Below are 12,044 nucleotides of genomic sequence, written 5' to 3'. Positions count from 1 at the left end.
CAGTGCACTGGAAATTGCATGACTTCACCTTTTATGCCCGTAATTCATTAAATTAAAGATAGCTGGCCAAGTTAAGCTCACCTGTAATTACTGTGGGCTTACATGGAGTTATCCCTGATTATACTTTGCCTAAATGCAGCTTACTCCTCAAGTGCTGGATCCAAAACATGTCAGCTGCATCAGTCAACTTTGAAATGAATATTCAGACATGGGAACAGAGAAACCCAAGAAATGTGAAAGGAAGCAGCAGGAAAGGGGAAGTGAGTGGCAAGACGGAAGTTTTGCTTTCTGAGCCCTTGTCCTTTGGTCCATCTATCTACCTGCTCCTTCTGTAATGTACTTGTGCATTATATTTTTTCTCATGATTCCATTGCTTCATTTAAAAACAAATTTAATGAAGATTGTGACTAGATAAGCATGAGAGGTCAAAACACAAAGAATCTTTGGGTTTGAAAGTATTGCATAAGCACCTTTATTTACCATTAACTTTGAAACTGTACCACCCTTAATTACAGAAGTTATTTCCTCTTTTTCCATTACCCAAGGGACATTTTCCTGAAAACTGTTACTGTCTGCTTCAGAAGAACGAGGACTAAAGGTACGGATGAAAACATTGTTGTGGTACTTAACTGATATTTAAGGAAAAGCTCCAGGCCACTGATTTTGGATCAATATAACACCATCTAGCTCAGTAGTGACTAAAGCCAGTCTTAATGTTCAGCAACAGGGAGGTGAACCAGATTGATAAAGGACATGAAAATATTCCCATAAACCTCTGCCATCTCCTACCTTACTAGCAATTGTTGTGTTCAGCTGGGCTCTTTCTGGCAGCCTCCTATTTATCAAGGGCTGTGTCAAACACAAATCTTAAAGAGTCTGGCTTGAACTGCAGCGTACTAGTCTGCAGGTATATAATGCAATGCTGAGGTGAACTTCTGATCCCATGAGACTGAAGCTTCCAATAACATCTACACCAAAAGAACTTGGAACAGGAGCACGCTGGTTGATATATTGGCAATAGTCTCATATCAGAACCCAGCTTTACCAGGACAATAAATGAACTATGGGCTCAATAGATAGATTTAAGTGATACAGCAATGATCAAAGGCAGAAGAGGAACAGCTTTTTTTGAATACGTTATGTGTGAACCTGGTAGTTGATCTAAGAGACTTCTGAAAGTAAATGATCTTACAGGGTGTACATGAAGTCACGTCAATTTAGCTTGATTATGCAATATTTTTAACTGTATTTTGGTAATGGAGATCCTTAGCAGTGATTTGACATTTCCTTATCGTGGTCTGAAATAAAAGCTGAGGTGAAAATTAAAAAAAACATTAAATTGGCTGTCACAGAAGTATCAAAAATACTGAAGGCCACTTTACCACTGTAGTCATGTGTATACACAGTAGATTGCACTGATTTACCTAAATTGGCTTTTAATTGTGTTTTCTGTTTGTAAAATATGAGTGACACCACAGTAACATTTGGCCTATTTGAAACTTTGCTTTCAATATTCAGATGGTCACATGGACTTCTTTGCTTACCACCTTCTGCTTTAATCTGTGAAAACAGTGCCTGTGAACTGAGTCATCAAGAAAAAGGAATGAAAAAATTAGCGTATACACATCACAAAATAAAATATATCACACTTTTACATTTCTATGCTTTACCAATTCTTGTCCCACGTTTGCATCTGCAGAATCTGGCTCATTCCCTCTCATACCAGGGACACGTTGTAAAACTAAAATCCTTTTTGTCAGTGGGATCTGGATACCAGTGTAATAAGCAAGACAGAACATCTCAGAATAAAATTAATAAATCTGGCCTCAGAGCAGGGCTACGTTATGGTAAGGCATGAACCAGATACTGAGTAATATAGACAAGAAAAAAAAAAAAAGATGATTGTGTAACTTCTTGTTAAGCAAACATTTTCTTTTATGCAGGGAAAGGTACAGGGGTCCAGGAGAAAGGAAAAAAAAAATGTGATCATGTAATTAAAGACTGTATCAAAATATATATCCACAAGAAAGCCAAAACAAAAAAGTTGCATAAGCAGATTTAATTCTAGAATTTGATAACTTTAAAGTACTTGGTTTTACAGTCTTCAGCATGCCTTTCTAATATATGCTTTTCAGCCTCTGTCCTCATTTCACTGTTTTTACTGCTACCTAAAACTGATCCCATCCCTTCACAAAAATAAGTATCCTCATCAAATACAAAATGGATATTTACGTTGTATAAATAAGAACCACCAACAGAATACAAACAAGAAAGGGTTATGGCTGTAGGGCTGTAGGGCTGAGCTACAGCTGTATCGAGGTAAAACAGATTGGCTTAATTGCAAGAGCTTTGCATGATGAGGTTCTGATGGGAGAATATCTTATTGCTTAGCCAGATGTTGTGAGTTTACCCTGACTGTGAGAGTGATGACACAGCTTACTTGCTCTTCAGAGCCATGTAGTATTAGGCAGGGAGTTGGAGTACTTTAGTCATCACAACTTTGAAGGTAGGGTATAACCCTGAAAAGATATTTTAACACAAATGGCAAACTTTGTTAAAATATATAGTTTTAATTGTAAACCACTCTGCTGTAGAAGGTGGAGGGCTGCAAAGGCTGTAAGTAATGTGATTTCTATGTATCTCAATGAACTGTTTGTGTCAATTGCTATTTTATTTGGTGCTTTTCTAGTAGGGTTGATGATGTATTTGGTTGTGATAGTTTTTGTAGAATGTTTTGCGTTGTTACATGTGTTTTGTTGGGTTTTGTTTTTTTTTTAAGCTTGAAAGAAATTTGGCTAATGCAGATTTGGCTGAAAAAGTAAACTAGAAGGTGGCAGCAAGTCAAAGTCTTCTTATTTCTTCTCTTAAGCTGTTGCTTAGCCTTGATGCACTCTGTTGAACAGGCTTTGTTTGCCATCTCTGAGGTGGCTGTATCTCAGTGGAAACAGATGTGAACCCTTTCTGTGAGAGGTAGAGGTTTCTTGCTTGATTTTTTTATCGAATGTGTTCTTGTACTCAATTGACAGGTTTGCTGACATCAGGAGAAGCACCACGTGCTGTATCAACGTAGGCTGTGTGAAGTAAGTTAGTAGTGCTATCTGTGGGCAAAAAATATGTTGTTGACCATAAATCTACTTAGAACTGGCTAAACTTGTAGTGCTTAATTAAATTTTCTCTTCCTATTATCTGTGACTTGATAGCTTTCATAACAATGTTAGAAGTTGAAATATAGGGGCAAATGCTTTTTCCTATCTGTACTGTTGAATCATACTAATGCTCATATGGAGCTTGTCTTCAGGATATGTTTGTAAGAGCAGGCACCAGGAGTTGTACAGGTCTGTAGACGCCAAGCTGTGTGATGGTGCAGAAGAGAGTCCAGAACTCATAGTATGAAGGATTTGTTACTGCTACTGCATCTTCAGCCTTACATTTGTTCTTATTTAGATGTAAAACTCTTTCCAAGAGTTAATAAAACATGGTTATAGCCCCAGCTGTGTGGACTTCAGCCTTATGCTCACGGAGCAGATCTGCTGCACCTGTGCAAATCAGTACTTGCATTAATTTGAAGTCTGCATGCACTAGTTCAAATGGTTCAGTGTGGTGTAGGATGTGCAACTGTGATTTACAGAGACTTCAGCATTGCATGCAAGAGTAAAATTGATCTTACCTGCCTTTAGGGTTTCAATAATATCGCTGCATCTTTAATGCCTCATAATGAACATTTTTTTCTCTAAACTCATGAAGCTAGAGTGTTCGCCAGTTGATGTTCTTACAGGTGGGGAAGTTTGTGGAACACCTAACTTGTGATTTAAAGCCATTTATTTAGAGAATAGATCTCTGTATTCTTCTGTGACACCTAGATACCTGTCAGTTGCCTTAGCACCCTCTGCTGTGTGCGTAGGCTTTGTCATATGGGTTAATAAGCCTATTTCTGAATCAACAAACACTCTCTGTGTCTGACAGCATTTATGTGCATAGTCAGGTCAGCGAACAGCTATATGCTCTGTGATTTGTGTAGAGACACAACAATCCAAACAGAACTGCCAGCCACTCTTGGTGCAAACATAGGCTACTGTACAGGGCTAAGATCAAGTACAAATACAAGAAAAACTGAAATATAAGATACTTCTCCCACAATGTGTTACTGAGAATAGCATTTCTGTTTGAATAAAGCTCTCAAAAAGGAATGTAATTGCACACAGCAAAGTCCATGTAAGAAACAATGTTTTCCTAGCACAAAGCTGCTGGGGGGCGGGGGGAAATACTGATTGGTGAGGCTCACTTGTGTGCGTGCAGTGGGGGTATTGTCTTTTCTTTTTTTTTTTTTCTGTCTCCTTCATCCTCTGCACTGAAGTCTGGCAGCACACAATTATTTTAGTTTGACTTTAAGTCCTGAGGAGATGTATTTTTACTGGTGCTACTTGTCTAGGGGAAGGGAGTCTTCTGTCTGAGTGAGATCTGAAAAGCCAGATGTGCGTGATTTGGCTGAGATTTGGGAGCCTGACCACTGCCTAGGAACCTGATACTGGCTCATATGACATTGTCAAAATCTGCTCGGCTTTCATCTGAGGGTCTGTAGCATGCCCTATTGTTTCAGTGAACGAGGGCAGTGCTGGTGATCCATCAAGGTTTTCTGTGAGTTTATTACTGTTGGCTGATCCAAGTGTTCTTTACGAAAGAATTGTATTCCTTGTTAAGAGGAAAACAGTCAGCCATGCTACATCCTGTGCTCAGTGCGTGTGGCTTAACAGTTCCATAATACAGGTCTCTCTCTCTGTTCTGTAGCTGCACCTTGTCCTCTGCTCCTAACCCTGTGTGATAACCAAGTATTGTTTCAACCTTGAGCAAGGAAAAGGAGAAGCAGGGCTAGATGAGGCCACTTGGCTGTTGGTCTCTTTCAGGAGCTTGCAATTCTGGGCATTCATGTTGAGGTTAACTTACCCAAATTCCGGCAGAGCTTATTACTTTTAATTCCACACAACCCTACTGTCCAGTAACAGTGGGTAATGGAAAATCAGCTGCCTCATCTGTGTGTCAGTACTAAATTTGTACTTCTGAACGTGCAGACTACTTCCAGGAGCAAGTGAGAAAACTTGCTTCCGGACTCGTCTGTATCCAAACTACCAGATCTTATGACTGTGTCCAGAACCCTCTGATCAGGAAAAAAAAATGAGTCTTTCTTTTCTTGTCCTCCCTGAAGACATGGATTTTCTTCTGTGGAACTTGTAAAATAGAATGGAACTATAATCAACAGTGAGAGCTAGTTTTCTAATTATAGAACTTGGACCTATTTCAGAGGTTCATGAAAAAATAGTGGGTTTTGTATATTAAAAAAAAAAAAAGTAGTTATTGGTGATGTTAGTAAATCTACACCAAAAACAAGCGTGATAGTTGGAGAAAAAGTCACCTCCTAAGTGATATAAAAACACATTAAGGCACTAGTAAATAGCTAGGTTTAGTAAACATCGGTACTTCATTAATCCAAGCTCTTTCACTCTTTGCTTCACTTACAATTTAAACCTTTCCCATTTTCACTGATTATGTAATGATTTATATTAGGTTTGCTTTATCTAATTGTATTCTGGAACTGTGAGGTTGCTGCCTCATTGCACCTTATGCTTATCATTTTTAAAGACGTTTCTATCTCTAGCACTGTCTACTAGGAAAGTCCCTGAGCAAGAATACAAAATAAGAGAAGGCAAACAGAAATAATTGGTGCACTTCTTTTTTTTTTCTTCTTTCTTCTGTGTATTTATGCTTTAGGAGCAAGGCTAACTGTCCCATCTTTCCTCCCACTCTGCTGCCTCTAAATTTCATATTCATATTCAATGTATCTCAAAAAAATAAAAATAAAAAATAGGGAATCCTTCTACATGGGACCTGCTTTTAATTTAAAATATATATATAATTTTAAGAAGTTCCTATTCATTTAGTTCAACAAAAATGACCCACTCTTGCAGACAGTAGTCCTTAAGTACATGTAGCTTGCTCTAGATGTTACAGATTTCTCAGGTTTGAGATGTATTGTGTTTCTGCCTTCAAAGCTATTTTTTAATGTAAAAAAAAAAGTGTTTCTCAGGCTGTTGTTCTCAATAGTGCAAAGAGGGGCAAACATCACCAATTTTGCAAAGCAAAAGACCTTGTGAACATAATGTTTAACAGCGAGTGGAATTTTCTCAGACCATTAGAAATTGATGCTTTTTTTTTTCTGGCAAGTGTGCTAAATATGAGTTCAATACAAACTGGAATCAGGATCTGTTATGAGTAGCCCTAATTACTTACTCAGATGGCCTCTTCATTGCTCTGCTTGTTTTAAATGCACATTTCGGTCCTTTAAACTGTTCTGTGTTGCTCTTTCTTCACAGTTTCTCTGAACTGATGGTGGCTCATTGCATGAGCGACAGTACTGGGCCACTTTTCGTAAACCACAGGTGAAGCCTTGTTTGTTTGTTTCTTTGGTAAAGGCAGAGTGAAGTGATGAAGCTTTCTGTGAAAAGCAAAAAGCCATAGTGTTTTTGTTGTCAGTCTGTGTATTGGCACAAGGCCCCACATGAGACAGGCTTCAGAATGCACTGGATTTGCAGGAGGTGGGGGGATAGAAGTGAAATAGTATATGGGCTGGTAAAATCTGAGGGGACAGGGCAAATGTGGAGAGATCAGCTATAGGGATGAAAACTGGATATGGCATTTTCCAAAGTAGAGAAAGGACTAGAATTGATCACTGTCCTTAGTTTCCTCAACAGCTAGGAGATCTGGAGAACTGCTTAAGAGTATAAACTGGGGAAATTGTTGTGCCTCACAATGATAGACACAAACTGCTAGTAAGCTCTAGCTGCAAATGGGCACGATTGGAGCTGTCATCAGATGTAAGAACTGCTAAAAGTTAGCAGCTGGGGCATTGTTGGGTGTTCTGGTAGAGTTCCCAGTATGCACCTACTTGTGTTGGCTTTGACTTGTGCTGATGTCATCTGCTGTGCTGGTCATAGTGTAGTTGCAAGGATCTTGTTCACCTTGGTTCGGTTGGTTTCTACATTCCTGAGCAGATGTAACTTTGTTCCTAGTTACTAATTACAACTCTGTTACTGGCAGGCACTGACTAACAAACAAAGCCTAGGTTTCATCTGAAACTAATGCCAGACATCAGTGTATAAATTGATGCAGAAGATGGTGTGGCACTTTGTTTTAGTGGTAGTATTGTTTAGGGAAGACCTAGGTTATCATTTAGAAGCCCTGTGACAACAGTACGTATTTACATGAAGGCAGAATTGCAAGTCTGACCTCACGTTTTAAGAAGAGATTTTACAAAGACAATAGCCCTCCATGTAAAATATTCCTGGGTATAGTCTTGTGTCCAGAGCAGCCCATTCATCCTTAATTGCATATCTTGAAGCTTTCTGTGTTTATGTCAGGGACTGCAGAAGTCCAGCATGTGGGGAAAATCTACAGTAAAGATGTCATTTCCCAGACTTTAGCTTTGCACTTGACTAAATCCTGATCAAACGCCTGCTGACAGTGACTTAGAGTTCTCCAGGCACAGTCTGAAAGCATCTGTGGGAGAACAGCAGCGACCTCCCCCAGCAGGAGAGCGTAGGTCTTGCACAAAACTAGCTGGAGCTGCTCTGTGCATTTGGGCATGGCAGTCCATACCATGCCAAGCAGGGAGGAAGAATGAGGACTCATCCTGCCTTTTTGCTACCCCCCTCTGGACTCTCTGCCCAAGGAGAACACCAACAGTAATCACTACAATTGCCAGATGTGACAGCACTGACTTCTGCTGTGGCATAAAAAATAGAGCTTCTTGCTTACCCGCCCAGCTCTGGCAGCCCATGCCCATGTACCTCTCCATGCTGAGTTCATGAGCTGCTCTGTGCCTGCAGGCTGACATGTGCCCACCACCATGGATGTGAGCAACTCTGTTGGTGAGAGGATTCAGTTTGGGAACACCAGCTACACTTGCTGAGTAAGCCTGAATGGCTTTCTTTCAGGACTTAACTACTGCAAATTGAAGAATTACAAGGAATTACATAACTCTTCACAAAAAAAATACATATGTTGAAGATGCATTATGGCCCTAGCCTCTTTCCACTAATGGATCTGAATCCTTAATGAAAATACCACTCGAGAAGATGGATCAGAAGTGGAGGGTGTAGAGCCCAGCACAAAAGGGTCAGGAGGCCTACACAGCACCCTCTTGTTGGCCCAGTGGAAAGGGCAACCGCAACTGCAAGAGCAAAGTAAGGGCAAATTCTGTGTCACTGGCAAACGCCCCCAGAGACCTGTTGTCATGGTGAAAGGCAGCATGTTAGAGGTGACTGAGTAAAATGTGCAAGGACAGTGTATTCAGACACATTGGGAGTTTGGTGAGGGAACTCGAAATCTAGATCTGAAGTGAGCGGTTGGCTACTGACTTCTCGAGTGGTCTGAATCCAAGCCCAGCAAGTCAGCAACAGCCTGAAGACAAAGATTTCAAATCCAGGCTGGAATCTTTTGATGTTATCTCATATTTCAGCTCCAGTTGTAGTGAGGAGTAGCAGAATTCAAGTGAAAGACCTTGGTTAGCTGCTTGTACAGCTGTGGAGGATCAGTCACTGGTTCAACAGTGGGTGCTGAGCTGAGGCTGAAACTGAACAGGGTAGGCTTCAAATAGGAACGGCAGCCTGTAAAGGGAGTGTTCTGTGCATACAGAGTGAAGAAGTTGCTGAGGGTGTGCTAGAGTAAGTCTGACCTTGTGGAGCATACACTTCCTTCAAGGAGTGCTCACCTCTTGAGCTGACCCGAATAAATGTTGCAACCAAAACCACTTCCTGGGATTTTGTCCTTCCTCTGGCTGCCTGTGACTTTTCCTTTAGGTCACTGTTTTGCCTCGTATAGATGATGGTGGCTCAGCTCCCGGGAGAATGACCTGCTACTAGTCCTATGTAGTTATCATTTTATCATTGAACACAGCTGCTCTGAATTTTAATAGGTAAGTCTTCTGCATCTGCAAGTAACATATGGCTAGCACAGAGCTGCAGCTTCAAGAGCCTCTTCTGCTCACATCTCTATCAGGCAGCCGTGGAATGGAAACCTGCCACTTCAGCAAAGGCATTTACAGCAGGCAAGCTGTGGGAAGATAGTCTGTGTAAACACGCTGTAGTTAATGTCAGGTATCCTAACGTGTGCTAAACATAATCTTCTTGACTTTATATTTGTGTACAGTAATCTCCTCTAGTGCTTTGCTGTTAATAGATGAAGTGCTTTCAGGGTGGTGCAGTTGCTAACACGTATATAGATCTCTAGTTAGTAGGAAAGGTCTTCAGTCAAGCAGGGAAGCTCGTCTAAGCCTGCAGCCTCCCCAGAAGGGAGGTGTCATAACTACAGGGTGTGTTTTAGCTGCAGAGATGGAGCTGCAGCAACTTCACAATCCCAGAGGCAGCAGAAAACAATGCACCTGAAAATGTCATTTAAATGGCCTTACTGCTCAGTCCCTTACCCACTGTGGCTGCTGCCCACGTCCATATGTTCCCTGCCCTCCCTAGGGCCTTTTTGGAGTGTTTTACCCTTTCCATCACATCTCCCTCCTATTGCATGAAAAACAGGTATTGATTTTTTTTTTTCTCCTGCCTCAGAAGAGGAGATCACAAAATCCTGTGCTATTGAAAGCAGTACCTCAGATATTTGAGAAAAATTACTTATTGCCGTTAGCAGCACAGGCTCTGGCCCCAGTGATAACTTGTGAGATGGAGAAATGATGACTGCTGTTTGGGGGGAGGAGTGGGGATTATTCCTCTAAACTTTGACCAGTTCCAGTAAATGTTCCTTACACCTCTTATTACAAATTGCAAATGGGGGACTTGTCTAGGTAAGCAAAATCTGCATGGATGTACTCAGTGTAGGTAGAATAAGATAATACTCAGCTGACACACTGCGTTGCGCTGGCATAATGACATATGGTTATAGCTAGCGTATATCTCTCTCAGCTGTATGTGCTCTGAGGCATAAAGAGGATAAGTGACTTGTACAAGGCTATTCAGAGGATCAGTCATGGAGCAAAAATGCAGTGGCCTTAAAAGCTAATTAACAGTCAAGAGACAAAATCATTACTCTGAGTGCTCCATATTTTGTTTATTTTCATTCTAAATTAGAACGAAAAGTTGAATCTTTCAAAGACGTGGTGATATCTTTTCCAACCTACCTTTCCAGGTCAGCTTATACTATAGAATAACTTTAGCTTTTATAATGTCAGACTTATTTGACAGTCTTTTTGTCTCAATTCATGTAATTTCTGAACATGTTTGGAATGTTTGCAAAATTGTTTAATTACCTCTCCCACCTTGAACAAATGTTTACTGTCCCTGGGGGGAAAAGTTTCCGTTTCAGTTAAGGAACATTTCCATATAGGAACTCCTCCTGCTTTAGAATATTTCAGCCAGTCCAACTAACTTGAACAACTCCAAAATGGCTTTTTAAAATCCAGGTAAACAGGATTGCCACATGTTGGCAAGTGACTTGCTCAAGAAGCTGGCTTCTCCAAGTGTTATGTTTGTTATGGCTGCCTTTTAGCATGCTGTTGCAAGTACATGGTGGGGGTATGCTGCATCGTGGTGTAGGTGCATAAAGTCCTTGCAGTGTAGCAATGTGAAATGCATTGTTGCCCAGGTATGAATAGGATCTTCTTTGAGCTAGAACTAAGTGACATGGCGTTGTTGTTGTTGTTCTTTTGATTTTTATTTTTTTTTTTTTACTAACTGGATTATTTGGTATCATCTGTTTCTGTATGTTTTGTGTGCTTTGGTGAATAATAACTGAGCAGCAGTAGGAGTTGCATGTAGTAGTTCTGAGAGGCAAACTAATTTCTAGAGTATTGGAAAAATAAATCTACACCCCTTCAACTCTGAGCTGTACCATATTTAAATCAATGCCAACGTCTGGAATAGGAGAAGGAAAAGGCAAGCAAAAAAAAAAGTTATGTTTTCTTCTAGAACAGGTAGTAATCCAAATATAACTGTAGTGAGCAAAATGAGAACTAACTGCGGCCTTCTGGATTCTGTGCAAACATCTGTACCAGCCATAATGAGTACAAAATGAAATTGAAGCACAGGAAAGAATGATAAAATGTTACAGTCCTACTGATGTCTGTAATAATGGGATAGTTGATCCAAGAAAGGGTTCTTCGAGTGCAATGAGCACATACAGTTAATATCACTTGAACAATACAAGTGAGTATATCTTTCCCCAAGATGTGCTACATGGCATCTGTAGAGACTGCAGCGCATGCAGTTTGGGAAGGGGGAGCTGGAACTGATAATGAGGTGTGCCTTCCAAAGGGAAGGGCAGCAGGCAGCTGATGAGAGGAGGGTCGACTTCCATGTATTGCTTTCCTCCCACGGGGAAAAATGCACTGCACCTCTTCAGTAGATGTAGATATCTGCAGTCACTCCACCCTGTATTGCTCACTCTACCAGTACTAATGAGCTCCAGAAGGCATTTTGCTGTCTGAGGAGATGTGCCTTTACTGCTGTTCCTGGGCGTGCATTTTTATACTCCCTCCATGAAGAAAGCAAATGCAATCCTGGCCTGTGTGGCTTCTGAAAAATTCTTAGGAGTAGTGTACTGGTGTAAACAGTAGCTTCTTTACTAAAAACCTTTCTAGTCCAGGGCTTTTTCCTCTGCATTTGCAAGTGTCTGTGTTTTGTTTTTTTCCCTCCAGTTAAATGCTGCTTCATCCTCTGCCTGTAAGCTGAGTGAGGTTCTTTACTGGAATAAGCTGTGTCCTTAAACAGGATGAAACTAGACTCAGAGCTGGCATAAATCACCACTGCACACTGCTTCAGTGCAGCTATGCTGATTTGCTGTTGCTGAGTTTCTGCCCTGTCTCCTCAGGACTCAAGCAGCTCTGAGCTCATCGGTTAGGAGTGGCCAGTTTTCAAGAATACAAAAAGCTACTGTAGTTCACACACACAAAATTGTCAGGGTGGAAAAGAGAGATCTTACAGTCACTTCCCCCCTCCCGCCCCCCTATTTCTTTCCTCCCTTCTTTCACGGAGAGACAGAAAACCTCTGTT

General features: G+C 40.8%; 1 long non-coding RNA gene across 8 annotated transcripts in view; it reads left to right on the top strand.

The window, feature by feature from the left end:
• LOC106032688 (uncharacterized) overlaps positions 1–12,044 on the top strand; it is a 442,177-nt gene that overhangs the window by 352,047 nt on the left and 78,086 nt on the right. Inside the window, exon 1 of one of the 8 annotated variants that reach the window (XR_007167419.2) lies at positions 2,401–2,506. The exons of the other annotated variants lie outside the window; for them this stretch is intronic. This is a non-coding gene — a long non-coding RNA (uncharacterized lncRNA). Of the gene's footprint in view, positions 1–2,400; positions 2,507–12,044 lie in introns of those variants that run through there. 8 annotated transcript variants of the gene reach the window in all.

This window comes from Anser cygnoides, chromosome 7, assembly GCF_040182565.1.
Source record: "Anser cygnoides isolate HZ-2024a breed goose chromosome 7, Taihu_goose_T2T_genome, whole genome shotgun sequence".
Taxonomy (NCBI): domain Eukaryota; kingdom Metazoa; phylum Chordata; class Aves; order Anseriformes; family Anatidae; genus Anser; species Anser cygnoides.
Note: the sequence above shows the minus strand (reverse complement) of the source record. Positions and strands in the feature narration are given on the sequence as shown.